This window comes from Thalassophryne amazonica, chromosome 16, assembly GCF_902500255.1.
Source record: "Thalassophryne amazonica chromosome 16, fThaAma1.1, whole genome shotgun sequence".
Classification (NCBI taxonomy): Eukaryota; Metazoa; Chordata; class Actinopteri; order Batrachoidiformes; family Batrachoididae; genus Thalassophryne; species Thalassophryne amazonica.
This window is the reverse complement of record NC_047118.1, coordinates 80311524-80337470: the sequence shown is the minus strand read 5'-3', so window position 1 is coordinate 80337470 and position 25947 is coordinate 80311524. Positions and strand designations below refer to the sequence as shown.

The 25947-nt window shown below is 47.8% G+C and overlaps 1 long non-coding RNA gene across 1 annotated transcript; it reads right to left on the bottom strand.

Moving 5' to 3' along the window:
• Positions 1-2360: 2360 nt before the first annotated feature.
• LOC117527251 lies at positions 2361-3126 on the bottom strand. The gene is made up of 3 exons (XR_004565479.1): positions 3062-3126; positions 2615-2659; positions 2361-2485 (listed from the first exon to the last, which is right to left on the bottom strand). It is a non-coding gene; the product is annotated as an uncharacterized LOC117527251 (long non-coding RNA).
• Positions 3127-25947: the final 22821 nt, after the last annotated feature.

The following is a 25947-nucleotide window of genomic DNA, read 5'->3' as shown; positions in this document are numbered from 1 at the left end:
CCTCCCTCTGCAGAACCAGAACCTTCTCCAGCCACAATCGACACAGATGCTTCAATCCTGCCGACACTCAGCACCTTCAAACCCCGACGGACCCCGATCAAGCACACCACCTCCCAAATGAGCCTTAACTAACAGGACTCGTGTTTCTCAGGACGCGCCCGTGTTTGATCCTGAACAACACCCTGTGAATGCCAACACCGCATCTGTTGAACCACAGGTGGAACCACAACACTCAGTAGTGGCAGAAGACATCATGGGTGCAGTCAACCCTGGGATGAATCAACCGGAAGTCCCAACAGCTGCCGCCACTGCCATGACCACTCCCACATTTCAGTCCTGTCCTCAGACAACCACTCAGGCACAGGCGGCAAACATGATCAAACCAGCAGCTCCAGCTCCCATCTCCCTGGCCTGCCCCCTGCAGCTGGAAATGCAGAAGTCCTGACCAGAGTCCCAGTTTGTTTCACGGTCCATTTTGGAATGGCTGACCTGGGCCCGCCGCGAGGAGACATCTGATGTTCAAAAAAAAAAAAAAAAAGATAAGGTGCATTTACTCAGTTATAGGTTTTTTTTTTTTTGGCCTGTTTGGCCTTCCATACACGGGCAGGTGAGCTTTAAACAATTATCCATTCTTAACACTGGTTTATTTAGTTTATGTTACAACTTATAAACTTGTGACAAAAGGTGTTTTTGCACTTCTCAGAACAAAGTGAGAATGCTTTCAAAGTGCTTCACAAAAAATCAAACCAAAAATTATTTGCTTGGCTTGAACCAAAAAGCCTATATTTATGCTGATAGACAACTGGTTTCTAAAACCAATTCAGCCAGTATTCTTAACAGAGAACAGATTATGGGCGCATTCTAACATTTATAGGTTAAACATCATGTATAGCTGTTGTAGAAGCTCATGATGATGAGGACAATCGCTTGTGGTATTCTGTACGTTCTGAGGATGCGCCATAGACTTTCAAAGACTTTTGCAAAATCTACAAAGTTGATGTACAGCTGCCTTCTCTGCCATTCTGTGCACTGTTCTATGATGTGGCACAGGGTGAAGATCTGGTCCGAGCATCCTCTTCCTGGTCGAAAACCTGCCTGTTCCTTTCTGAGTTGTTGGTTCACTGCTTCTGCGATTTGCTTGGTGATGATCTTTGCCAAGATCTTGCTTGGAACAGACAACAGGGCGATTCTTCTCCAATTGTTACAATTGCTCAGGGCTCCTTTCTTTGGGATTTTTACAATTACAGCTTCTGTCAAATCTTATGGTAGTTGTTTTCTCTCCCCGGATGATAGCAAAAAGTAGCTACAGAACTTGTGCCGCAAACTCTGGATCTGCCTTGAAAGGTTTTGCATTGAGGCCATCTTGTCCAGGGGCCTTTCCATTCTTGAGGGATCTAATGGCTGCCGTGCGGAACTCCTCCGCACGTCTGTCTTAATGTGCCGAAAAAGTGCTGATGTCCACGTCTTTTCACAATTCCAGTGCTAGTCAGATGACATACCAGATAAAGACAGCGTCCAGTTTAGAAATGAACGGCACATTCCACTGTTACAGGAGTTTTTGTCATGGAAAGAGGAGCAAAGCAAAGCAACGCCGTGATGAAGCCTCACAGGACCTGTTGGGCTGCATGTCCAGCTCATGCAGAATCACAATCTGATAATCACACAACTGAAAAGCAACCGGAATCCATCTGAAAGCAATCTCAAAGCTGTCCTGTGAGACCAACACGGAGGTGGTTTTGTGCCGCGCCATGAACGGCTCCGTGGCATGTCCCTCCGCTTTTCTTTCCATGAAAAAACTCCTGTAACAGTGGAATGTGCCGACAAAGTGCTGATGTCCACACCTTCTGCCTTTTTGTGAAAGTCAGACGACATCCCGGATCAACAAAGCCTTCACGTTGGAAATGATCTGGTTGTTTCAGAGGGTTTCAGCCTGTCGATCGGCGCTCGGAGCGCGCCGCGCTCTCAGCAGCTGTGGGCGGTCTTTAAACCGGCTGGAGCACTCCTTAATCTGTGTAATCCCCATAAAATCGGTCCTGAAAGCCATATTAATTTTTAGAACGGTGTCCACCTGGAGGTCTCTCACAGTTTCTGGAAAAAAATTGATGCAGCAAAGCTCCAAATCATTCAGACATTTATTCGCAATAAAAATCCGACGAGAGGGCTGGACCACTGCTCACACAAAGCCTGCTCACAGGCGAATGACGCAACCGACAGGCGTGAAAACACTCACGTATGCGCACGAAGGTTCAAGCTTGTCTGATGCAATCACACGTGATTCAAATCCATATGGTTTTTGAAAAAAATAAAAAGGTCAGTTACTTTTCTAACAGACCTCGTATGAATGAAATTGGTCATCTGGCTCTTGAGATATCAGGCTAAAAAGGAAAAACTGACACAGATGCTATGGAGTGAGTAAAGAATCATACTTATGCAGAAGGTGACTGCATGGCAGGACCTGCGCTCTAATTCTGGAAGTGTGAATATCCTGTGTTGGAAAAGCGAAAAAAAAAAAAAAAAAACAACCCCAACAAATAGATGAGAAAGTTATGTAACATCAAAGGAACCAATTCCCGTTGATGTTAAAATTCAAAGCTGGCCTTGCGTATTTGTTTACCTCCATACACACTGGACAGTTCTGTCTCGAAACATTTTCAACACACTGAAAAATAAGACAGAGAAGGAAAATATCATGAGGGCATCAGGTCCAAATGATTGGCACCCGTTTTTTACAGAACATCTTGAGAAATACAATCATATTCTTCTGACATATTTGCTTATTTGATACGTAAGGATGGGAAAAGAACCCAAAGCAAACAGCAAAGAAGAAATGGAAACGACAGACTGTTTTAACTGGTCAGCAATGAGTGCAGAATCCCACTTGAACAGCAGAAGAATGGCAGGAAACTATCAGCCGACAGACACAAGAAGCTTCTAGACGACTACAAGACTGCTTAGAGGGCATCAGCGTCGCCAAGATTCTGCAATTGAACATGAACATGGCAATAATTTGACCAACAGTGCAGATAAATTTCTGTCAAAAGAAGTAGATTTTATTCATTACCTTGTGGTTTCCTCGCAAATCCTTAGCTAAACAAGATTACACTTCTCACAGTGGAAGTATTTCTCCCTGGGGCCCAATCCTGTAGGTCTCAAAATATAGTGCAGGGGTTCTCACAGCATAGGGCAGAACTTAGCATAAAAAAAAAAAAAAAGAATTTCTAACCCTCTGGAACACTATGTCCTGCATTTTGAAGGCCAAATTTAGTGAAGTAAAGCCAAAGATTTTTTTTTTCTTTGTTACAGCCTTACTTAAAAGCCAAAAGTTATTTTTTTTATAAATTTGCAAAGGTTCATGATAAATGGAGTTACAGAGCTACTCAACCTCGACAAATTAATACTCAGAGACACTGTATGTGACAAGAAATAACATTTTTTTTTCAAAAGACTGCCACAAGGTTTCCTCTCAGACACACAAAAATATGTTTTCCAGTCAGCTTTACATTTGTCATACACACTAAACACTATATATAAAAATAATGTAATGCTAAAATACCCTTGGCCGTATGAACATTGATTGCGTTCTTTATAATTTGCAGTTGTTTAGTTAATTAGTCAGCTCTACTGACCTCTACTGGTGGTTGGCTCTCACTACGGTATTGTATCACTTCCTGTTCCGGAGCACAGCGGTGCTTTGCTGTATCTGTTACCTGTTTAATCTGCGTACTTTGATTGATCTAGATAACGATTTGTTTCACAGTGTAATCTTCACGTGCCTTAACTAAAGCACTCTCTCTGCTGAATCACCTCTAAATTATTCACACATTATTCACTTTGTGTATTTTTAGGAATCCGCTAGCTTAGCGCAGCTACTAGCTCTTAGCCGGTTTAGCATGGCGGCTTCTCCTGTCTCTCCCGCACTTTTCTGCTCTGGGTGTGAAATGTTTAGTTATTCGTTGGCCTCCTTTAGCAGTAATGGTACTTGTAATAAGTGTAGCTTATTCGTAGCTTTGGAGGCCAGGCTGGGCGAATTGGAGACTCGGCTCCGCATCTTGGAAAATCCTACAGCTAGCTAGGCCCCTGTAGTCGGTGCGGACCAAGGTAGCTTAGCCGCCGTTAGCTGCCCCCCAGCGGATCCTGAGCAGCCGGGAAAGCAGGCCGACTGGGTGACTGTGAGGAAGAAAGCGTAGTTCTAATAGAAGCCCTGTGTACACCACCAACCCGTTCACATTTCTAACACGTTTTTCCCACTCGGCGACACACACCGCCAAGGAACAAACTCTGGTTATTGCGACTCTATTTTGGAAATGTGAAGTTAGCGACACCAGCACCATAGTTAATTGTCTTCCGGGGGCCAGAGACAGGCGACCATTGAAGGAACTTGAAACTGCGGCTAAGGCTAAGCGTAAAGTTGGTAAGATTGTAATTCAAGTCGCAGTAATGACACCCGGTTACGCAGTCGGAGGTCACTAAAATTAACATTGAATCGGTGTGTAACTTTGCAAAAACAATGTTGGACCTCTGTAGTTTCTCTGGGCCCCTCCCCAATTGGACCGGGAGTGACATATTTAGCCGCATGTTCTCCTTGAATTGCTGGCTGTCTGAGTTGTGTCCAAAAAATGAGGTGGGATTCATAGATAATTGGCAAAGCTTCTGAGGAAAACCTGGTCTTGTTAGGAGAGACGGCATCCATCTCACTTTGGATGGAGCAGCTCTCATTTCTAGAAATCTGGCCAATTTTCTTAAACCCTCCAAACCGTGACTATCCAGGGTTGGGACCAGGAAGCAGAGTTGTAGTCTTACACACCTCTCTGCAGCTTCTCTCCCCCTGCCATCCCCTCATTACCCCATCCCCATAGAGACGGTGCCTGCTCTCAGACCACCAATAACCAGTAAAAATCTATTTAAGAATAAAAATTCCAAAAGAAAAATAATATAGCACCTTCAACTGCACCGCAGACTAAAACAGTTAAATGTGGTTTATTGAACATTAGGTCTCTCTCCTCTAAGTCCCTATTAGTAAACGATATAATAATCGATCAACATATTGATTTATTCTGCCTTACAGAAACCTGGTTACAGCAGGATGAATATGTTAGTTTAAATGAGTCAACACCCCCGAGTCACACTAACTGTCAGAATGCTCGTAGCACGGGCTGAGGGGAGATTAGCAGCAATATTCCACTCCAGCTTATTAATTAATCAAAAACCCAGACAGCTTTAATTCATTTGAAAGCTTGACTCTTAGTCTTGTCCATCCAAATTGGAAGTCCAAAAAACAGTTTTATTTGTTGTTATCTATCGTCCACCTGGTCGTTACTGTGAGTTTCTCTGTGAATTTTCAGACCTTTTGTCTGACTTAGTGCTAAGCTCAGATAAGATAATTATAGTGGACGATTTTAACATCCACACAGATGAGAGAATGACAGCCTCAACACTGCATTTAATCTATTGTTAGACTCGATTGGCTTTGCTCAAAATGTAAATGTGTCCACCCACCATTTAAAGACATGGATGACCTCTAATTTCCTCTTTTAAACTCAGATAAAACTGAAGTTATTGTACTTGGCCCCACAAATCTTAGAAACATGGTGTCTAACCAGATCCTTACTCTGGATGGCATTACCCTGGACCTCTAGTAATACGTGAGACATTCTTGGAGTCATTTTTGATCAGGATATGTCATTCAATGCGCATATTAACAAATATGTAGACTGCTTTTTTTGCATTTGCGCAATATCTCTAAAATTAGAAGGTCTTGTCTCAGAGTGATGCTGAAAAACTAATTCATGCATTTATTTCCTCTAGGCTGGACTATTGTAATTCATTATTATCAGGTTGTCCTAAAAGTTCCCTGAAAAGCCTTCAGTTTAATACAAAATGCTGCAGCTAGAGTACTGACAGGGACTAGAAGGAGAGAGCATATCTCCCCCATATTGGCCTCTCTCATTGGCTTCCTGTTAATTCTAGAATAGAATTTAAAATTCTTCTCTTAATTATAAGGTTTTGAATAACTCAGGTCCCATCTTATCTTAGGAGAACACTCACAGTACCATGTCACCCATAGAGCGCTTCGCTCTCAGACTGCAGGCTTACTTGTAGTTCCTAGGGTTTGTAAGAGTAGAATGGGAGGCAGAGCCTTCAGCTTTCAGGCTCCTCTCCTGTGGAACCAGCTCCCAATTCGGATAGGGAGACAGACACCCTCTCTACTTTTAAGATTAGGCTTTAAACTTTCCTTTTTGCTAAAGCTTATAGTTAGGCTGGATCAGGTGACCCTGAACATTCCCCTTAGTTATGCTGCTATAGACTTAGACTGCTGGGGGTTCCCATGATGCACTGAGTGTTTCTTTCTCTTTTTGCTCTGTATGCACCACTCTGCATTAATCATTAGTGATTGATTTCTGCTCCCCCTCCACAGCAGTCTTTTTCCTGATTCTCTCCCTCAGCCCCAACCAGTCCCAGCAGAAGACTGCCCCTCCCTGAGCCTGGTTCTGCTGGAGGTTTCTTCCTGTTAAAGGGAGTTTTTCCTTCCCACTGTCGCCAAGTGCTTGCTCACAGGGGGTCGTTTTGACCGTTGGGGTTTTTCTGTAATTATTGTATGGCTTTGCCTTACAATATAAAGCCGCCTTGGGGGCAACTGTTTGTTGTGATTTGGCGCTATATAAATAACCCATTGATTTGACTTGAATTATTAAGATCCTATTGTCTTACATACAATTTTACATGTTCAATGAAACAACTCAATCAATCAAAACAATATTTACATTTTATGAGTGGAAGTTGTGCAAATCAATGAATATTGGAATATTGAATATTGCAATATTGCAAATGCACCCTCTGTGCATTTGCAGGTGCCAATGAGACAAATTTAAATCCATAGAAAGTTAGCTTTGAGTTGGAACAGATGTGTATGTCATTGTATTTCTGCACTGAAATTCTGGTGGTTCTTTCAAAACAACACATCAGCAACTAAAAACAAACAAACAAAAAATTCCACAACGAACAGCTTCACAGCATTGGCAAGCAGACCATGCTGTGAAGCAGACCACTTCACAGCAGACCTTCTTAAAATACCCCCCCCCCCCCCCCCACCAAAAAAAGATAGCAGAAATTAGCATGAATGCTAATATCTGCAAAGTGTCTTGTAAAGCCCTTTCACACCGGTGCTGCTCCCAGTTGCTCCCTGTGACGTCATGACGATGCAGGAATTTCTGCGTCAGGTGCGCGCCAGAAGGGGGCAGGAGAGGAGTGAGGACGCAGCCTGCAGGTCCTCTGCACAGAGAAGTCAGATGTGCACAGTTTGGCTGCAGACAGACTGTGCACACTTCTATTTGTTGTGCTGAGCTGCAGGGCTGCGCTCTGAGTTCTGTTGGTTTATTTCCTCCCTTGACCGCGAGATGCTGTGCGCGCGCGCCGCACAAAACCGTCCTTTAAGCAAATGTGGAGATGTCTGGAGTTGTACTTGATGTTGACATGTCCTGGACTTATGTCCTTTTTTAACTGTGATAAGAGAGTTTGAGGAGTGAAAGGAACTAACTGCCTGCAGACAATTTTTTTTTCTTTTCTTCCTCTTTTGACCGCGAGATGTTTCCGTCAAGCAAATGTGGAGATGTCTGGAGTTTCTACTTGATGTACTGATGTCTGTCTCAGGACTACTGTACTATTCTGATATATTTTCAGTTTAATTGTTGTGTGTTGGGGGGCTGGGCTGGACACTGTTTTTTGGATTTGTATTATTTTCCTTCCTAGGTGGTCTGTAACTGATCACTGGGGAAAATGTGCTGCAGAAGAGTCTGTTGCGCTCTCGTGCGGCTCTCCATTAGGAGGAATTCACGACACCTGTGATATTCACGTGCAGATCTAAGGGCTTTCAGCTGGTATCTATGTAGTAATGAGGAGCTGCATTTAAGCCAGCAGTGAGTTTGGACTGGATTGCCGGAGAATTCGACCTTGTTACATTCCTGTGACGGACTGTGTGAGGACGCTGAGGGCCGCTCAGATTCTGACATCAACGTCTGCGAAGGAGGATGAGGGTGAGAGGCAAGCGCTGTCAGCACACGTCAGAGGTGATTATTCCTAAAGCTTTATTGTACATATGTTGTGGCGTTTTTGCGCAGTTAAATTTGAGTATTGAACAAAATGTCTCGTTTGCTCCTCATGGCTGTGATAAGTGAGATTAATGATCTTCCACTAGCTGTGAGCAGCTGTTCTTGTGAATTAAGTCAGAATTAAGATCTGAACGTGTGGCTGATAAGTGTGCCTCTAGAGAGTACTTTTTGTGGATAATAATAGTGTGAATAACCTCGCTTCTGCTCCTCCTTCACAGAGCACAGTTCTGGGAAAAAGCCACCTGGGGGGGGGGGGGTGTCGGCGGAACGACTGAGTTCCAGAAGGTTCGACTCGGATCCGTTGTGGCGCTGAGAGAGTGCGCCACTTGTTCACCTCACCAGACTCTTTATTATTAGGTTTTATGTACAGCACAGGGTGAAAATTAATAAACCTGTTTTTCTTTCTGGAGCTGCTTCTGGTCATTTAGTGCTGGGTTTCCGTCAGATTGCTGGGCCGCTCCTCGATCCGCGCCCTCCACATAACAGAATTCTCCGGCCAACCAGTATGGACCCAGCGACTGAAGCAGCTCCGTTTCAAGAAAAGGTCCAGAAACACCTGGAAATGATCTGGGAGCAGGTACAGCACCTGTCACTCCAAATTAAGCAACTGATGCTCGTGTAATGGAGCTTATAGCGCAGGCTGCTCTGCTTCCCACGGCCTGCAGCTTCGGTTCCATCGCGTTCTGGTGCAGACAAGATGTCGTCCAAAGATTCGGCTCCTGAATCAGTTATTTGCCATCCGGAGCCCTATTCAGGAACCGTAGAGGCTTGTGCTCCATTTCTTAACAGTGTTCCTTGATGTTTGCTCAGCGACCGGCGTCTTTCTCGTCTGAGAGTAGCCGAGTCGCATATGTTACAAATTTGTTGCGTGGTGACGCCCTGGTGTCGGTAACCGTGCTGTGGAGCAATAAATCACCACTGCTGGAGTCTTTTGACGTTTTTTCTCGTGAGTTTCGTTTGGTTTTTGATCATCCGGTAGAAACAAAAACCAAGATCCAACGATTGCTGAATCTCCGACAGGGGCGACGAAGTGCAGCTGACTATTCCGTGGATTTTCGAATCGTTTCAGCACAGTCCGGTTGGAACGCGACTGCTTTAAAAGGGGTGTTTGTAGATGGGTTAAATGAATCTTTGAAGGACGAGCTGGTGGTCCGTGACAAAACCAAGGAGTTAGATGATCTAATATCCTTGGTTATTCGTCTGGATGATCGGATTAGGGAGCATGGGACGTGAGAGAGGGCGTGGGTCTGAGCGGGGTTTGTGTCCTCTGGGCTTTTCCAGACACAGGTCCAGACCGCCCCTTCTTCGTTCCACTGAATCTCCTCCGACGGGACCTCTAGCTCCTCCTGTGGACAAACCAAAGCACTGGCAGAGTAAGAGCAGCCATATTGCCCCGGTCAAATGAGCGGCAGGAAATAGCTCAGTAATAGCGTTCCAGGTGTTTTTGGAGATTAGGTGGGAATGAAATGTGTGATGGTAACCGCTTTAGTTGCACAATATTTTATATGTAGTCTGGTGGCATGAACAGGTTGATCGGAGTCCGTTGGGACTCAAGCGAGTAGGAGTTTTTTATTGTTTGTAGTTATTTAATTTGTGTTAGAGGTGTGGGTCATTTTTGTTTTTGTTGGTTTTTTATGTTTCCTGTCCCCTATCCCCAGCCTCTCACACTTCTGGCTGTCTGTCTTTGGTGTTGTGGGTGGGTGCAGGTTGGTTATGCTGGGCATTCCCATGAAAGCCTCTGCACCTTGGGGGGGGGGGGCGTCAGGTCTCTCTTTTTTTGGGTTTTGTGGTTCCGGTTCCACTCCAGCCTCAGCGAGCCTCTGACCGTTCGCCATTGGCTTCGCTGGGGTATCGGGCAGTGGGATATACTCCAGTCGGAGCGGTGGGGCCGATCTGTGCCGTTCGCCTTTTCCGCTGGCCACCCCTCCCGATAGGCTGGAGTATAGTCGTGGGAACGACGCCGGCCATATTGCCGGTTTCCCCTGTCCTGGGGTTGGAGCTGGGTTACGTTTTTTCCCGGTCGTCCTCCTCCGGCTCAGTAGCCTGAGCCGATTGCCACGACAAAATTGCCGACTGACTCTGAGGGTGTTCCGAGGTCTTTCGGGTGCTGGGGAGGACAACGGGGCTTTCCTTTGTTTTGTTTGCCCCTGGGGTGGTTTTTGGGGTCCCCTGGGGGTTTTGGGAATTTTTGTGTTATTTATGTTTCCTCCTGTCTTCCCCTCTGGGGTTTGATGGAACGGTCCTCTGGGGGGGGTGGGGAGGTTGACTGTGGACCGACTGGCCATGTTTGGCTGGGGTGGGGGTTTCTGGGTTGTGGGGGTGTCCCCTGGGTTTGATGGGACGGTCCTCTGGGGAGCGTTGAGACTCCCGGATGCACCTGGGGATTCCTGGATGGCCCCGGCCGTGGTTGTTGCTCCTGAAGTTGACGAAGAGGTCCTCTGGGTGAAGTTGGGGTTCTACAGGTCGGGGGAGGGTGTTAGTTGTTTTTTATTTTTTATTGTGGCTTGTGTTGTATTGTGTTGGGGGGTTGTGTTGGGTTTTTTGGGGTTGTATGTTTTTTGTTGCTCCCGGGGTTTGATGGGATGGTCCCCTGGGGAGGTGTTGGGGGGTGTTATGTTTTTCTTTTTTTTTTGTTCCCCGGTGTGCTGCCCGGGCTGTGTTGATGTATTTTTTGTTTTTATTTGGTTGTGTTGGGTCTCTGTTGGGGTTTTTTTTTTTTTTTGGGGGGGGGGGGGGGGGTTGTTTTGTTTCCAGCCGGCTTCTGGCCGCATCTCCTGGCCTGTTGCCTGTTGAGGCCTTGGAGCGTCGTTGTTGCCTGCTTCCTGTTTGAGCCCCGATGAGAGGGGTGGTTTTCGCATCAGGCCTGTGCGGTCGCCGGGAGGCTTCCCGTTGACGGGGGGGGGTACTGTTGTGTGTTGGGGGGCTGGGCTGGACACTGTTTTTGGATTTGTTATTTATTTTTCCTTCCTAGGTGGTCTGGAACTGATCTTGGGGAAAATGGCTGCAGAAGAGTCTCTCACCTTTGTTATGATGATGGCGGCACCTGTTGCGCTCTCGTGCGGACTCTCCATTAGGAGGAATTCACGACACCTGTGATATTCACGGCAGACTAAGGGCTTTCTAGCTGGTATCTATGTAGTAATGAGGAAGCTGCATTTAAGCCAGCAGTGAGTGGACTGGATTGCCGGAGAATTCGACCTTGTTACATTCCTGTGACGACTGTGTGAGGACGCTGAGGGCCGCTCCAGATTCTGACATCACGTCTGTGAAGGAGGATAGGGTGAGAGCAAGCGCTGTCAGCCACACGTCAGAGGTGATTATTCCTAAAGCTTTATTGTACATATGTTGTGGCGTTTTTGCGCAGTTAAATTTAAGTGGTAAGTGGATTAATGATCTTCCACTAGCTGTGAGCAGCTGTTCTTGTGAATTAAGTCAGAATTAAGATCTGAACGTGTGCTGATAAGTGTGCCTCTAGAGAGTACTTTTTGTGGATAATAATAGTGTGAATAACCTCGCTTCTGCTCCCTCCTTCACAGAGCACAGTTCTGGGAAAAGCCAACTGGGGGGGGGGGGGTTGTCGGCGGAACGACTGAGTCCAGAAGGTTTGGGCTCGGATCCGTTGTGGCGCTGAGAGAGTGCGCCACTTGTTCACCCTCACCAGACTTTTATTATTTAGGTTTTATGTACAGCACAGGGTGAAATTAATAAACCTGTTTTTCTTTCTGGAGCTGCTTCTGGTCATTTGGTGCTGGGTTCCGTCAGATGCTGGGCCGCTCCTCGATCCGCGCCCTCCACATAACAATTAATATTATTATTTTCTAAGCCGTTAAACATAATACAACAAGAGCAATCTGAGATTTCTGACATCCGTCTATCCGGATCTAGATCACCTCCAAAATTCAGTGGAGTCTTCCATGCTCTAATATCTATCTGTGGTCAAATCTGGCGAGAATCCATGAAGTAGTTTTTGATGTAATCCTTAAAAGCGTATATGAAGTGAAACTTGATCCGAATCCATATCACCTCCAAAATTTAATGGAGCCTTCCATGGTCAAATATACTGTATATCTGTGATGCAAATTAGGCGAGAATCCGCAAAGTAGTTTTGACGTAATGTTCAAAGCCTATATAAAGTGAAACTTGATCCAGAATCTGGACCTGGATCACCTCCAAACTTAATGGAGTCTTCCTTGCCCTAATAGCTATCTGTGGTAAAGATTTCATCAAAATCTGTGCAGTAATTTTGATATAATCTTGCTAACAGATTTATTACATTCCTGGCGGACGTAGTAATAAAGTGGTTAACACTGTTGCCTCACAGCAAGAAGGTCCTGTGATCGCATCCCGCCTGGTCCTTTTGTTGTGGAGTTTTCATGATCACGTGGGTTCTATCCCAATTCAAAATACATGCAGGTTAGATGAACTGCTGATCCTGAATTGACTGTGAGTGAGCGAGTGTGTCATCGTGTCTGTGCGTCTATAGGTGTTGACCCTGCAACAGACTGGTGGCCTATCCAAGATGTACCCCACCTCTTGCCCAATGACTGCTGGGATGTGGTCAACCCCCGTTACCCTTAACTGGAATAAGTGGGTTTAGAAAAAGGATGGTTAATATTAATAATTTATGTTGGTCAGTTGGCACTGTATGTAAATAAAATGTATGATTCCTCACCTGCAGATTCCACAGGACTGGCAGTGGTACTGTTTCTTATTCTTGTCAAACAAGTGGCATATATCACAGTAATACTCCCCAAACTGCACATGACAATGCTGACAGGTCTGCTGCGTCTACGAGAGCCAGAGCCAACATTTAGTGTTCACCAACAGTGCAGGTGGAACATAACAGCTGACGCGGGTTACCTGCTGCACTGTGTGACACTTGGAGCACTGCACCTCTTGGACTTTGAAGCGATCCATCTGGTGGTTCTCCTCTGCATCGTGGCACAGCCGACAAACATACAGTTTACCGCAGCAAGGCGCCTGTAGTTAATGAAGGAGATATGGCAGCGGACACACTGAGTCATGTGGCTTGTTTCAGAATAGATGGCTGACAGGGAAATAACCATATTATATATACTGATAATGTTTAAAACCAACCAGCCCATTTTATTCACACAGATAAACTGTCTACACGAGTCTCCCACTGTCTGATAAGCACAGAAACGATGACAGGCTGCCTGAATGTGTGACATCCCTTCTGATATGGCCTTCTTACCAGCAAACTGGCCACAGATTTTCCACCAAAAATGAGTAAGTTTGTCCTCGCCATCGTCGTCTGTTTAACTCCTGTTTATTGAGACAGTACAAGTACAAAGCCAGAGAAGCCAGTTGAAAGAGTAAAGGTCCATTTTGAAGACACTTACAAACTTTTTTCATACTACAATTAAAGTACCTTTAAACAAGTCAAATGTCATTCAGTCACTATTAATCTGTCGGTTTTACAGTTCTGTACAAAGTGGAACTGAAGAGACATAAAAAACAGTTTTATTTATTTTTTAAAATGATGATAAATTAATTCAAACATAGGCAACACAGTGGCTTAGTGGTTAGCACAGTTGCCTCACAGCAAGAGGGTCACGGGATCATGTCCTGCCTGGGCCTTTCTTTGTGGAGTTTGCATGTTCTCCCCATGTTTGTGTGGGTTCCCTCCAGATGCTCCAGCTTCCTCCCACTTCCAGAGACATGGTAAATGGACTGCATTTACGAGTATATAACGCTTTTCCATCTGCATCAGACACTCAAAGCACTTTTACAATAATGCCTCACATTCACCCTGATGTCAGGGTGCTGCCATACAAGGCGCTCACTACTAGATGATACCCAGCTTTATCTATCCATGAAGCCAGAGGACACACACCAATTAGCTAAACTGCAGGATTGTCTTACAGACATAAAGACATGGATGACCTCTAATTTCCTGCTTTTAAACTCAGATAAAACTGAAGTTATTGTACTTGGCCCCACAAATCTTAGAAACATGGTGTCTAACCAGATCCTTACTCTGGATGGCATTACCCTGACCTCTAGTAATACTGTGAGAAATCTTGGAGTCATTTTTGATCAGGATATGTCATTCAATGCGCATATTAAACAAATATGTAGGACTGCTTTTTTGCATTTACGCAATATCTCTAAAATCAGAAAGGTCTTGTCTCAGAGTGATGCTGAAAAACTAATTCATGCATTTATTTCCTCTAGGCTGGACTATTGTAATTCATTATTATCAGGTTGTCCTAAAAGTTCCCTAAAAAGCCTTCAGTTAATTCAAAATGCTGCAGCTAGAGTACTGACGGGGACTAGAAGGAGAGAGCATATCTCACCCATATTGGCCTCTCTTCATTGGCTTCCTGTTAATTCTAGAATAGAATTTAAAATTCTTCTTCTTACTTATAAGGTTTTGAATAATCAGGTCCCATCTTATCTTAGGGACCTCGTAGTACCATATCACCCCAATAGAGCGCTTCGCTCTCAGACTGCAGGCTTACTTGTAGTTCCTAGGGTTTGTAAGAGTAGAATGGGAGGCAGAGCCTTCAGCTTTCAGGCTCCTCTCCTGTGGAACCAGCTCCCAATTCAGATCAGGGAGACAGACACCCTCTCTACTTTTAAGATTAGGCTTAAAACTTCCTTTTTGCTAAGCTTATAGTTAGGGCTGGATCAGGTGACCCTGAACCATCCCTTAGTTATGCTGCTATAGACGTAGACTGCTGGGGGGTTCCCATGATGCACTGTTTCTTTCTCTTTTTGCTCTGTATGCACCACTCTGCATTTAATCATTAGTGATCGATCTCTGCTCCCCTCCACAGCATGTCTTTTTCCTGGTTCTCTCCCTCAGCCCCAACCAGTCCCAGCAGAAGACTGCCCCTCCCTGAGCCTGGTTCTGCTGGAGGTTTCTTCCTGTTAAAAGGGAGTTTTTCCTTCCCACTGTAGCCAAGTGCTTGCTCACAGGGGGTCGTTTTGACCGTTGGGGTTTTACATAATTATTGTATGGCCTTGCCTTACAATATAAAGCGCCTTGGGGCAACTGTTTGTTGTGATTTGGCGCTATATAAAAAAATTGATTGATTGATTGATGATCCAGCAAAGATTTGCACAGGGGAGAGATAGCTCTGACCAGCCGCCATGATTGAAAATGGCTCGTTTACCTCCGGAAATACCCGAATGGTTCCGAAGACACTTGATGCACGGCTATAGTAAAACACGTAGTTTGATACAGGAAAATTACTCCAGAGTCTTGTGACAAAAATGTTTAATTATTCAAAAATCATGCATTACAGTTACACTATAGGTTATGCATCAGACATAAGACATTCTACAGTTTATTTATTCAAATTAAAAAGTAACTATTTGCAGTATACTTTTATTAAACTGGTTTAACAGGGCTGAGGATGGATGCATTATTAGCCCTGGTCAACAAATAATTACTGATGACTGGTGTGAATTAAGAATAGGAAGAAGAGTTGTGAAGGGCTACCCTGACACAAACTGATCAAGGGTAGTGAAAGTTTCATAGCCACACCAAATCGGATTGTTACATGAAATTTAGAAATGTGAGTAATGTTGTGTGGGCCGCTGAAGAGGAGGTACTGCTGGCCCACTACCACCAGAGGGCGCCCTGCTTGGAGTGCGGGCTCCAAGCACGAGAGGGCGCCAGACCCAGAGGAAGTGACAGCTGTCACTCATCACTCCAGCTGTCACTCATCTACACCACTATATAAGCCGGACTGCAACTCCACCTCCCCGCCGAGAAATCGACTACCAGTACCAAGGTAACTTTCTCTGCTGAATTATTGATTGTCTAACATTGTTCTGTGTGCAGTCGCATTCCTGTGAAGACCCAGAAGAGGGACAAACAGGAGCTGCACGAGTGTGTATGATTTGGAGGTGGAGGTGCTCCCTCCTAACGGTGTCTGGACCGTGAATTACTGAGTGTGCGGACTCACACTCACACATCTTATCTCTGCTTTCTGCCAGCAGTACCAGGGTCGACAGCCGAAGACAGAGGCCACCTGGGGACTCGGGACTTGGCGGCTCCGGTGTTCTTCAGACCGTTGGTGGTGGAAGCCGTGTGGGACGCGGCTTCTCTCTCGTCGGGCGTCTTCTATCTTCGAGCCTGCCCACACGTCACCTGGTGTTTATTGACTGTGAAAATTACGACACGTTTCGTTGTGTATTATCACAACATTAAATTGTTGCCTTTTTGGCTTACTCATTGTCCGTTCATTTGCGCCCCCTGTTGTGGGTCCGTGCTACGACACCTTCCCAACAGATTTCTCGGCCATCGTCATGGACTCCGAGGGGCGTCAACTCAAGCTTGAACGGCCAATGGAAGAGCCAGGAGCGCAGGCGTCAGCGGGAGGCGGGTTGAGTGAGCTGCAGCAGATCTTAACCGCCTTCAAGGCCCGGTTAGAATTAGTGACCGAGCAGAGTGTCCTCCTTAATCGGAGGTGGAGGCTCTCACCGCCAGGGTGGAAGCGCGCCATCAGGGCGCTGCTGCAGCCACTCCTCTGGCTGGTCCTGGGCCTGTATCAGACGTTCCACTGGTCGTTCAACGAACCCCCCCACCGTCCCCTGAAGCATACATAAGCCCTCCGGAACCGTACGGGGGCTGTGTCGAGACGTGCGCGGACTTCCTCATGCAGTGTTCGCTCGTCTTTTCACAGCGCCCCGTCATGTACGCATCAGACGCTAGCCGGGTGGCTTATGTTATTAATTTGCTTCGAGGAAAGGCACGCGCATGGGCTACGGCGCTTTGGGAGCAGAATTCACGGCTCCTAACGTCCTATACTGGGTTGTACGGGAATTCAAACAAGTGTTTGATCATCCCAACAGAGGCGAGACCGCTTCGAATGTGCTGCTGTCGATGAGACAGGGGCGTCGTAGCGCAGCCGAGTATGCAGTCGACTTCCGCATCGCGGCAGCGAGGTCCGGCTGGAATAACGTTGCGCTCCGCGCCGCCTTTGTAAATGGACTGTCCCCGGTCCTTAAGGAGCACCTACTGGCCAAGGAGGAACCACGGGGATTTGACGGGCTGATCGATTTGGTTGTACGCGTAGACAACCGTTTAAGCGAGCATCGTCGGGAGCAGGCCGGGAGGCGTGACCGGGCACGAGCCGTCCCTCCCCCTTCCGGTTCCGACAAGGTGACGTCGTCCCCACGCTTCACTGCCAGAGAGCTCCGTGTGGCTACAGCTCCCCCTGCTGAGGAGGCTAGGGACACGAGCAGGGCCAAATTAAAATCAAAAATCAGACAAAGGAGGCTGGCCCGCGGGGAGTGTTTTGTCTGCGGCTCTTGCGAGCACATGCAGAAGGACTGCCCTAAAACGGTCAAACTACAACGCCCGACCTTAGAAACTGGGCTAAGGGTGGGTCATAACACGCACGCGGGAAAACCCCGCAAATCTGCACGAATCCCAGTAACAATCCTTTGTGGGGATTTAACCCTTCATGCCCCAGCACTGATAGACACGGGGTCTGGAGGGGAATCTGCTGGACAGCAGATGGGTAAAGGAAGTAGGGCTCCCTCTGGTGGCTCTGCCGGCACCATTGCAGGTGCGAGCACTAGATGGCACCCTGCTTCCATTAATCACACATCAGACACAACCAGTGACTTTGGTTGTGTCTGGGAATCACAGGGAGGAGATAGTGTTCCATGTAACACCTTCTACCTCCCGAGTGATTTTGGGCTTTCCATGGATGGTGAAGCACAATCCCCGGATTGATTGGCCGTCTGGGGTTGTGACGCAGTGGAGCGAAACCTGCCACCGGGAGTGCTTAGGATCCTCGGTTCCTCCCGGCACTACGGCTAATGAGGAGGTCAAAGTCCCCCCCAATCTATCGGCGGTGCCAAAGGAGTACCACGATCTTGCTGACGTTTTCAGCAAAGATCTGGCACTCACTCTTCCCCCGCACCGACCGTATGATTGTGCCATCGATTTGGTCCCGGGCGCTGAGTACCCGTCCAGTAGGTTGTACAACCTCTCACGTCCGGAACGCGAATCAATGGAGACCTACATCCGGGACTCCTTAGCTGCCGGGCTGATCCGAAACTCCACCTCCCCGATGGGTGCTGGTTTCTTTTTTGTGGGTAAAAAAGACGGCGGACTCCGTCCATGCATTGATTACAGAGGGCTGAACGAGATCACGGTTCGCAACCGATACCCGTTACCTCTGTTGGATTCAGTGTTCACGCCCCTGCATGGAGCCCAAATTTTCACTAAATTGGATCTTAGAAACGCGTACCACCTGGTTCGGATCCGGAAGGGAGACGAATGGAAGACGGCATTCAACACCCCGTTAGGTCATTTTGAGTACCTGGTCATGCCGTTCAGCCTCACTAACGCCCCCGCGACGTTCCAAGCTTTGGTAAATGATGTCTTGCGGGACTTCCTGCATCGGTTCGTCTTCGTATATCTGGACGATATACTCATCTTTTCCCCGGACCCTGAGACCCATGTCCATCATGTACGTCAGGTCCTACAGCGGTTGTTGGAGAACCGGCTGTTTGTGAAGGGCGAGAAGTGCGAGTTCCACCGCACTTCTTTGTCCTTCCTGGGGTTCATCATCTCCTCCAACTCCGTCGCCCCTGATCCGGCTAAGGTTGCGGCGGTGAGAGATTGGCCCCAACCAACAAGCCGCAGGAAACTACAGCAGTTCCTAGGCTTTGCAAATTTCTACAGGAGGTTCATTAAAGGTTACAGTCAGGTAGTTAGCCCCCTGACTGCCCTGACCTCCACCAAGGTCCCCTTCGCCTGGTCGGATCGGTGCGAAGCCGCGTTCCAGGAGTTGAAACGCCGGTTCTCGACTGCACCAGTTCTGGTGCAGCCTGATCCTGATCGCCAGTACATAGTAGAAGTGGACGCCTCTGACTCAGGGATAGGAGCCGTGCTGTCCCAGAGCATGGAGGCTGATAAAGTCCTCCATCCTTGTGCCTTTTATTCCCGCAGGTTGACCCCAGCTGAACGGAACTATGACGTCGGCAATTGGGAACTTCTTGCGGTGAAGGAGGCTCTTGAAGAGTGGAGACACCTGCTGGAGGGGGCATCATTGCCCTTCACGGTTTTCACAGACCATCGGAACCTGGAGTACATCCGGACCGCCAAGCGGCTGAACCCCAGGCAAGCCCGCTGGTCTCTGTTCTTCGGGCGCTTTGACTTCCAGATCACGTATCGCCCCGGGACCAAGAACCAAAAACCAGATGCATTGTCCCGGGTGCATGAAGAAGAAGCCAAAGCGGGGCTGTCGAACCCCACCGAGACCATCATCCCCGAGTCCACTGTCGTGGCCACCCTCACCTGGGACGTGGAGGAGACCGTCCGGGAGGCCCTGACAAGGAGCCCGGACCCGGGGACTGGCCCCAAGAACAGACTGTATGTCCCACCAGAGGCAAGAGCTGCCGTATTGGACTTCTGTCACGGGTCCAAGCTCTCCTGTCATCCCGGAGTGCGTAGGACCGTGGCAGTAGTCCAGCAGCGCTTCTGGTGGGCGTCCCTGGAAACCGACGTCCGGGACTACGTCCAGGCCTGTACCATCTGCGCCAGGGGCAAGGCAGACCATCGGAGGACGACGGGACTCCTCCAACCCCTGCCAGTGCCTCATCGCCCCTGGTCTCACATCGGCCTGGACTTCATCACGGGCCTCCCGCCGTCCCAGGGCAACACCGTTATTCTCACGATAGTGGACCGGTTCTCCAAGGCGGCCCACTTCGTGGCCCTCCCGAAGCTCCCGACAGCCCAGGAGACGGCAGACCTCCTGGTCCACCACGTCATGCGGCTGCATGGGATACCATCGGACATTGTATCAGATCGTGGTCCCCAGTTCTCTTCGCAGGTGTGGAAGAGTTTCTGTAAGGAGCTGGGGGCCACCGTGAGTCTCTCGTCCGGGTACCACCCCCAGACCAACGGCCAGGCAGAGCGGGCTAACCAGGAGTTGGAACAGGCCCTTCGCTGCGTCACCTCCGCGCACCCGGCGGCCTGGAGTCACCATCTGGCCTGGATCGAGTATGCCCATAACAGCCAAGTCTCGTCTGCTACCGGCCTCTCCCCTTTTGAGGCATGTTTGGGGTTCCAGCCCCCATTGTTCCCGCTGGTGGAGGGAGAGGTCGGTGTGCCCTCGGTCCAGGCCCACCTCAGGAGGTGCCGCCGGGTGTGGCGGACCGCCCGCTCTGCCCTGTTAAAGGCCCGGACGAGGGCCAAGACCCATGCGGACCGCCGACGTTCCCCGGCCCCCACATACCAGCCCGGGCAGGAGGTGTGGCTGTCAACAAAGGACATCCCCCTCTGTGTGGACTCACCCAAATTAAAGGACAGATACATCGGACCATTCCCCATCCTCAAGATCATCAACCCGGCCGCAGTGAAGCTCCGACTCCCGGCTTCACTGCGGATCCACCCTGTCTTCCACGTGTCCCGTATCAAGCCACACCACACCTCGCCCCTCTGTGCACCTGGACCTACGCCGCCTCCTGCCCGGCTCATCGACGGGGAGCCTGCTTGGACGGTCCGCAGGCTCCTGGAAGTCCGTCGTAAGGGCCGGGGGTTCCAATATCTGGTGGACTGGGAGGGGTATGGACCTGAGGAACGCTCCTGGGTGAAGAGGAGCTTCATCCTGGACCCGGCCCTCCTGGCCGATTTCTACAGACGACACCCGGACAAGCCGGGTCGGGCGCCAGGAGGGGGGTCCTGTTGTGTGGGCCGCTGAAGAGGAGGTACTGCTGGCCCACTACCACCAGAGGGCGCCCTGCTTGGAGTGCGGGCTCCAAGCACGAGAGGGCGCCAGACCCAGAGGAAGTGACAGCTGTCACTCATCACTCCAGCTGTCACTCATCTACACCCACTATATAAGCCGGACTGCAACTCCACCTCCCCGCCGAGAAATCGACTACCAGTACCAAGGTAACTTTCTCTGCTGAATTATTGATTGTCTAACATTGTTCTGTGTGCAGTCGCATTACTGTGAAGACCAGAAGAGGGCAAACAGGAGCTGCACGAGTGTGTATGATTTGGAGGTGGAGGTGCTCCCTCCTAACGGTGTCTGGACCCGTGAATTACTGAGTGTGCGGACTCACACTCACACATCTTATCTCTGCTTTCTGCCAGCAGTACCAGGGTCGACAGCCGAAGACAGAGGCCACCTGGGGACTCGGGACTTGGCGGCTCCGGTGTTCTTCAGACCGTGGTGGTGGAAGCCGTGTGGGACACGGCTTCTCTCTCGTCGGGCGTCTTCTATCTTCGAGCCTGCCCACACGTCACCTGGTGTTTATTGACTGTGAAAATTACGACACGTTTCGTTGTGTATTATCACAACATTAAATTGTTGCCTTTTTGGCTTACTCATTGTACGTTCATTTGAGCCCCCTGTTGTGGGTCCGTGCTACGACACCTTCCCAACAGTAATAGAGTTTTTTTTACTACTCGAATAAGGTAAAATTTATGGATACTATCTTTGTTAGCTGAACATAATATTTGCTGTGAGAGTGCATGATTTCCAAACTCAAGGAAATTGCAAAAGGTGTATCACTGTAAAAGAAAGTATCTGGCCTACAATTTGACTTTACATTTTAAGTACCACCAAAAATATCATGAAGGTTTGAAACGGTGCCACATTACAAATAACATATTTGGTATATTTAACTTCACAAAAATTATTTTTAGCAAAATGTCAACTTTAGCAAAGAAAATTAGCGTAAACCGGGGTACTTTGCCTTGGCTGGCCCTAGGGGGCACTTGGCCACTCCAAAAAAGAACCTGCTGACCGAGGTCAGTGCACAACTCTTCTTCCTATTCTTAATTCACACCAGTCATCAGTGATGATTTGTTTGGCCAGGGCTAATAATGCATCCATCCTCAGCCCTGTTAAACCAGTTAATAAAAGTATATTGTAAATAGTTATTTTTTAATTTGAATAAATAAACTGTAGAATGTCTTATGTCTGATGCATAACCTATAGTGTAACTGTAATGCACGATTTTTTGAATAATTAAACATTTTTGTCGTAAGACTCTGGAGTAATTTTCCCGTATCAAACTACGTGTTTTACTATAGCTGTGCATCAAGTGTCTTCGGAACCATTCGAGTATTTCCGGAAGTAAATGAGTCATTTTCATCATGGCGGCTGGTCGGAGCTATCTCTCCCATAGGTATATATAAGAGTAGACCCCGCATTGACCGCTGCTTCCTACTGGTGCTGGCGAGCCATAGGGCCGCCATCTTGGAAGGGGCACCCGCTCCGCTCAGTGTCATCTATTTGACAGGCGCAATGAAGTGTCAGTGCATTTAATCAATCATAACTCGCTGTATATGTGATAGGTTAGAAGGGTAGCACGCCTTTAAAAACTATGCTCAGCACCAATAAATAGTGATTAGCTCTCTGCCAATAAACAATGATAACTCATAAGGTGATGTCCTATTAAAAACAGTAGGGAAAACAATAACTCATAAGGTGATGTCATATTAAAAACAGTAGGGAAAACAATAACTCATAAGGTGATGTCATATTAAAAATAGCAGGCAATAGAAATAGTTAAAAATAGGAAAGTGCTTAAAACGTTAAAAAGGTTTGTAATAAATATACATTTACATAAAAGCCTTCAGAACAATATAAATACAGTTAAGAGTTGGTTAAAAGTATGTTATTCTTTATTTTTTCTAAATGTTTTGTAATTCTATTCAAAGGAATTGTGACCGCATTCTCGGAAATCGTCTAGTAATCCTGGGATCCTTTATTTTTGCAACTTGTAATGTCTTCCCACACCACTGGAGGGATTTTGCGGGGTTTCTCCTCATTGCAATAAACCTCTGCGTGAGAGAAACAACCAGAAATAGCTCTCGTGATTATTTCCTCATATTTTCAGAGGTACTGCAGCACATTACCCCATATTCAGGGGTACGACATTTGGAGGCACCGCTGGGATTGCCGCTTAGATGTCCGATGTCCACAGCCTGTACATCGTAGTCTGAGCCTGCAGTGAGGAATGTGTTGCTGTTAAGGAGAGCTGGCAGCTGTGTTTCAGTCCACGCATCCTGAGGCCGACCAGAGATCATCAGGAGCTGCACAGACCCCACAGCTTGGCCTCCCCTGTACCTGCAAAAGTTCCTCCTGTCTACTGCCAAGATGTCAGTGCTGGAACAGCAACGAGAACAAATTGTGCATGAAGTGCACACCTTGCCTAAAGAACAGTTAGTGTCCATCTGTGAGTTTCTTGGTATAGCAGGAAAAATAAAGGCTGACACAAAAACACGCCTGTCCCTGCTGAAGCACATCCACATGCATATTGAAAGAGAGGAAATGAAAGAATTGGAGGATGAAGGGATGTCTGAACTATTGTCACTGAAGGATAAGATTGCTGAAATAATAAATGCTGAAAATTACTTACCTGAAGAAAATGTAAATGAAAGAGGAGACTCAGGGCGAACAGACCAGCCAACTACTACTTCACTGGTAACAGAGACAGTTAATACAGTGAGCAGCACAGTGGCGAATATTCAGTCCCAAACAAGTAACCACCCTGTGAGAAATGTGCCCAGTCAGCAGCAACCAGGCACCTATTGGCACAAAGATTTCAAAAATATCAGGCCAAATAGGCGAGCCAGGCCAGAAGGATAAACTGACATTTTCCAGTCTTGCCCATCAGATCGAAAATTGACTGAGCAGAGGCTACACATTGTAGATGCTGTCATCAGGGCTATCTTGCCAAGTCTACAACTGTGCAGCTACCTGGAGGGGAAAGCCCAGCTCACTTTACCCACTCTATGCCGCATTCTTCGCTCTCATTTCCAGGAGAAGAGTGCCACCGAACTCTACAAACAACTTGCTTCAGAGGTACAGAACCCTAAAGAGACTGCCAAGAATTTCCTGATGAGGGTCCTCGATTTAAAGCAGAAAGTCTTATTTGCATCACAGGAGTCAGAGTCAGGTCTTAAGTATGACCCAGCACTAGTTCAGCGTATGTGCTTGCACAGCATACTGACAGGCCTTCAGAGTGACAGTGTCAGGATAGACATGCAGCCACTGCTCTTAGACTATGATACTCCCGATGAGCTCCTGCTAGAAAGATTAAACATAGCTTGTGCTAATGAAGCAGAGAGGAAGCACAAGAAAAGGTGTTTAGCCTCACAGTCAGCCACTAGTGTGAGTGCAGTTCAGTCAGAGGATGCCGGACCTGTTAAAAATTCAGTAAAGGAAGTTAAAGCTAAAATCCCTCCTGAACTAGTCACAGAACTAGCAGATCTAAGACAGACGTAGCCTCCCTGAAAGGTCTCAGTGCAGAGATAGCTCAAATTAAAGAGACACTACAACAGCCAGTGTCTAGTGCTCAGTTATACGCTCAGCCACCAGTTATGCAGTATGACCGGGACCCGCAGCAGTTTCACTTCTATCAGGGCCCCCGCCAAGACCACCACCCCCTCAGTATCCACCACAGCACTACCAAGGTCACCCAGCTCGTCCAGAAAGGAGGGTGCCACGCCTGCCAGCAGTCCGTAGCTAATGAGCGCTGCACCCACTGCTTCTTCTGTGGGAGTGAGGAACACTTCCAAGCTGGATGCAAAAACTGAGGCACAAAACCACCTCGAGAGAGACATTTAAACAGGCAATGGTTACCACTGAGGGACGAGTGTTAACCATCGCTCACAGCAACATGTCCCAACAATGTGCCCACTGCAAACAAGAAAATCCAGACATGAGCTTGAGACGGTGTTCAGCATGTAAAAGACATTTTATTGTTCTAAAGCATGTCAGAAGCAACACTGGATTGAACATAAGAGACAATGCAACAAGTCTAAGATAAACAATGAAAATGAGATGGTCCACATCCCATTGCCACTGGCCCAGGTGAACACCCCTCACAAGGTCACATCTCTGGTGGCAGACAGTGTTTGGTCGAGTGTCTCCTGGATGGCCACCGACTTCAGGCTTTGTGGGACTCAGGCTCACAAGTGTCAATCATTTACGAGAGATGGAAAGAGGACTACTTGCACACCTAAAGCTGAGAGATGTTTGCTGAGATTATGGACTCCACTGAACTGAGCCTCACTGCAGCCAGTGGGACCAGCATGCCATACCTCAGGTGGATCGAGACTACATTCCAACTTGTTTCTGGGGCAGAAAGACCTGAGAAAATGATCATTCCCATGTTGTTTACCTGTCGCACCCCATTATAGGTTACAATGTCATTGAATGCATCTTGAATAAGACTGAAAAAGCTAAAGTATTCAGTACAGTGAGAAAAGCATTCCCCAGCCTCAAAAGAAACAAGGTGAAAGCTTTCATTCAGGCTGTCACTGCAAATACAGCAGATGAGTTTCAAGTGAAAACAAAAAAGGACTGTATTACTGTATTCCTAAACAAGTCATATCCAAGTGGAGTGCCGGTAGCAGCACAGCCATTTAAACAAGACATGACTGTTGTGTGGGCTGCTGAAGAGGAGGTACTCACTGCGGATCCATCCTGTTTTCCATGTGTCCCCGGATAAAGCCGCATCACACCTCACCCCTCTGTGCTCCGGGTCCGGCACCGCCTCCTGCCCGGATCATCGATGGCGAGCCGGCTTGGACTGTGCGCCGGCTCTTGGATGTCCGTAGGATGGGCCGGGGCTTCCAGTATTTGGTGGACTGGGAGGGGACCCGGCCCTCCTGGCCGATTTCTACCGCCGCCACCCCGGACAAGCCTGGTGTGGGCCGCTGAGAGGAGGTACTGCTGGCCCACCACCACCATAGGGGCACCCTGCCTGGAGTGCGGGCTCCAGGCACCAGAGAGCGCTGCCGCCTCACAGGAGCAGCCGGGGTGACAGCTGTCACTTATCACCTACGACAGCTGTCACCAATCATCTGATCTTCAGTGGTATATCA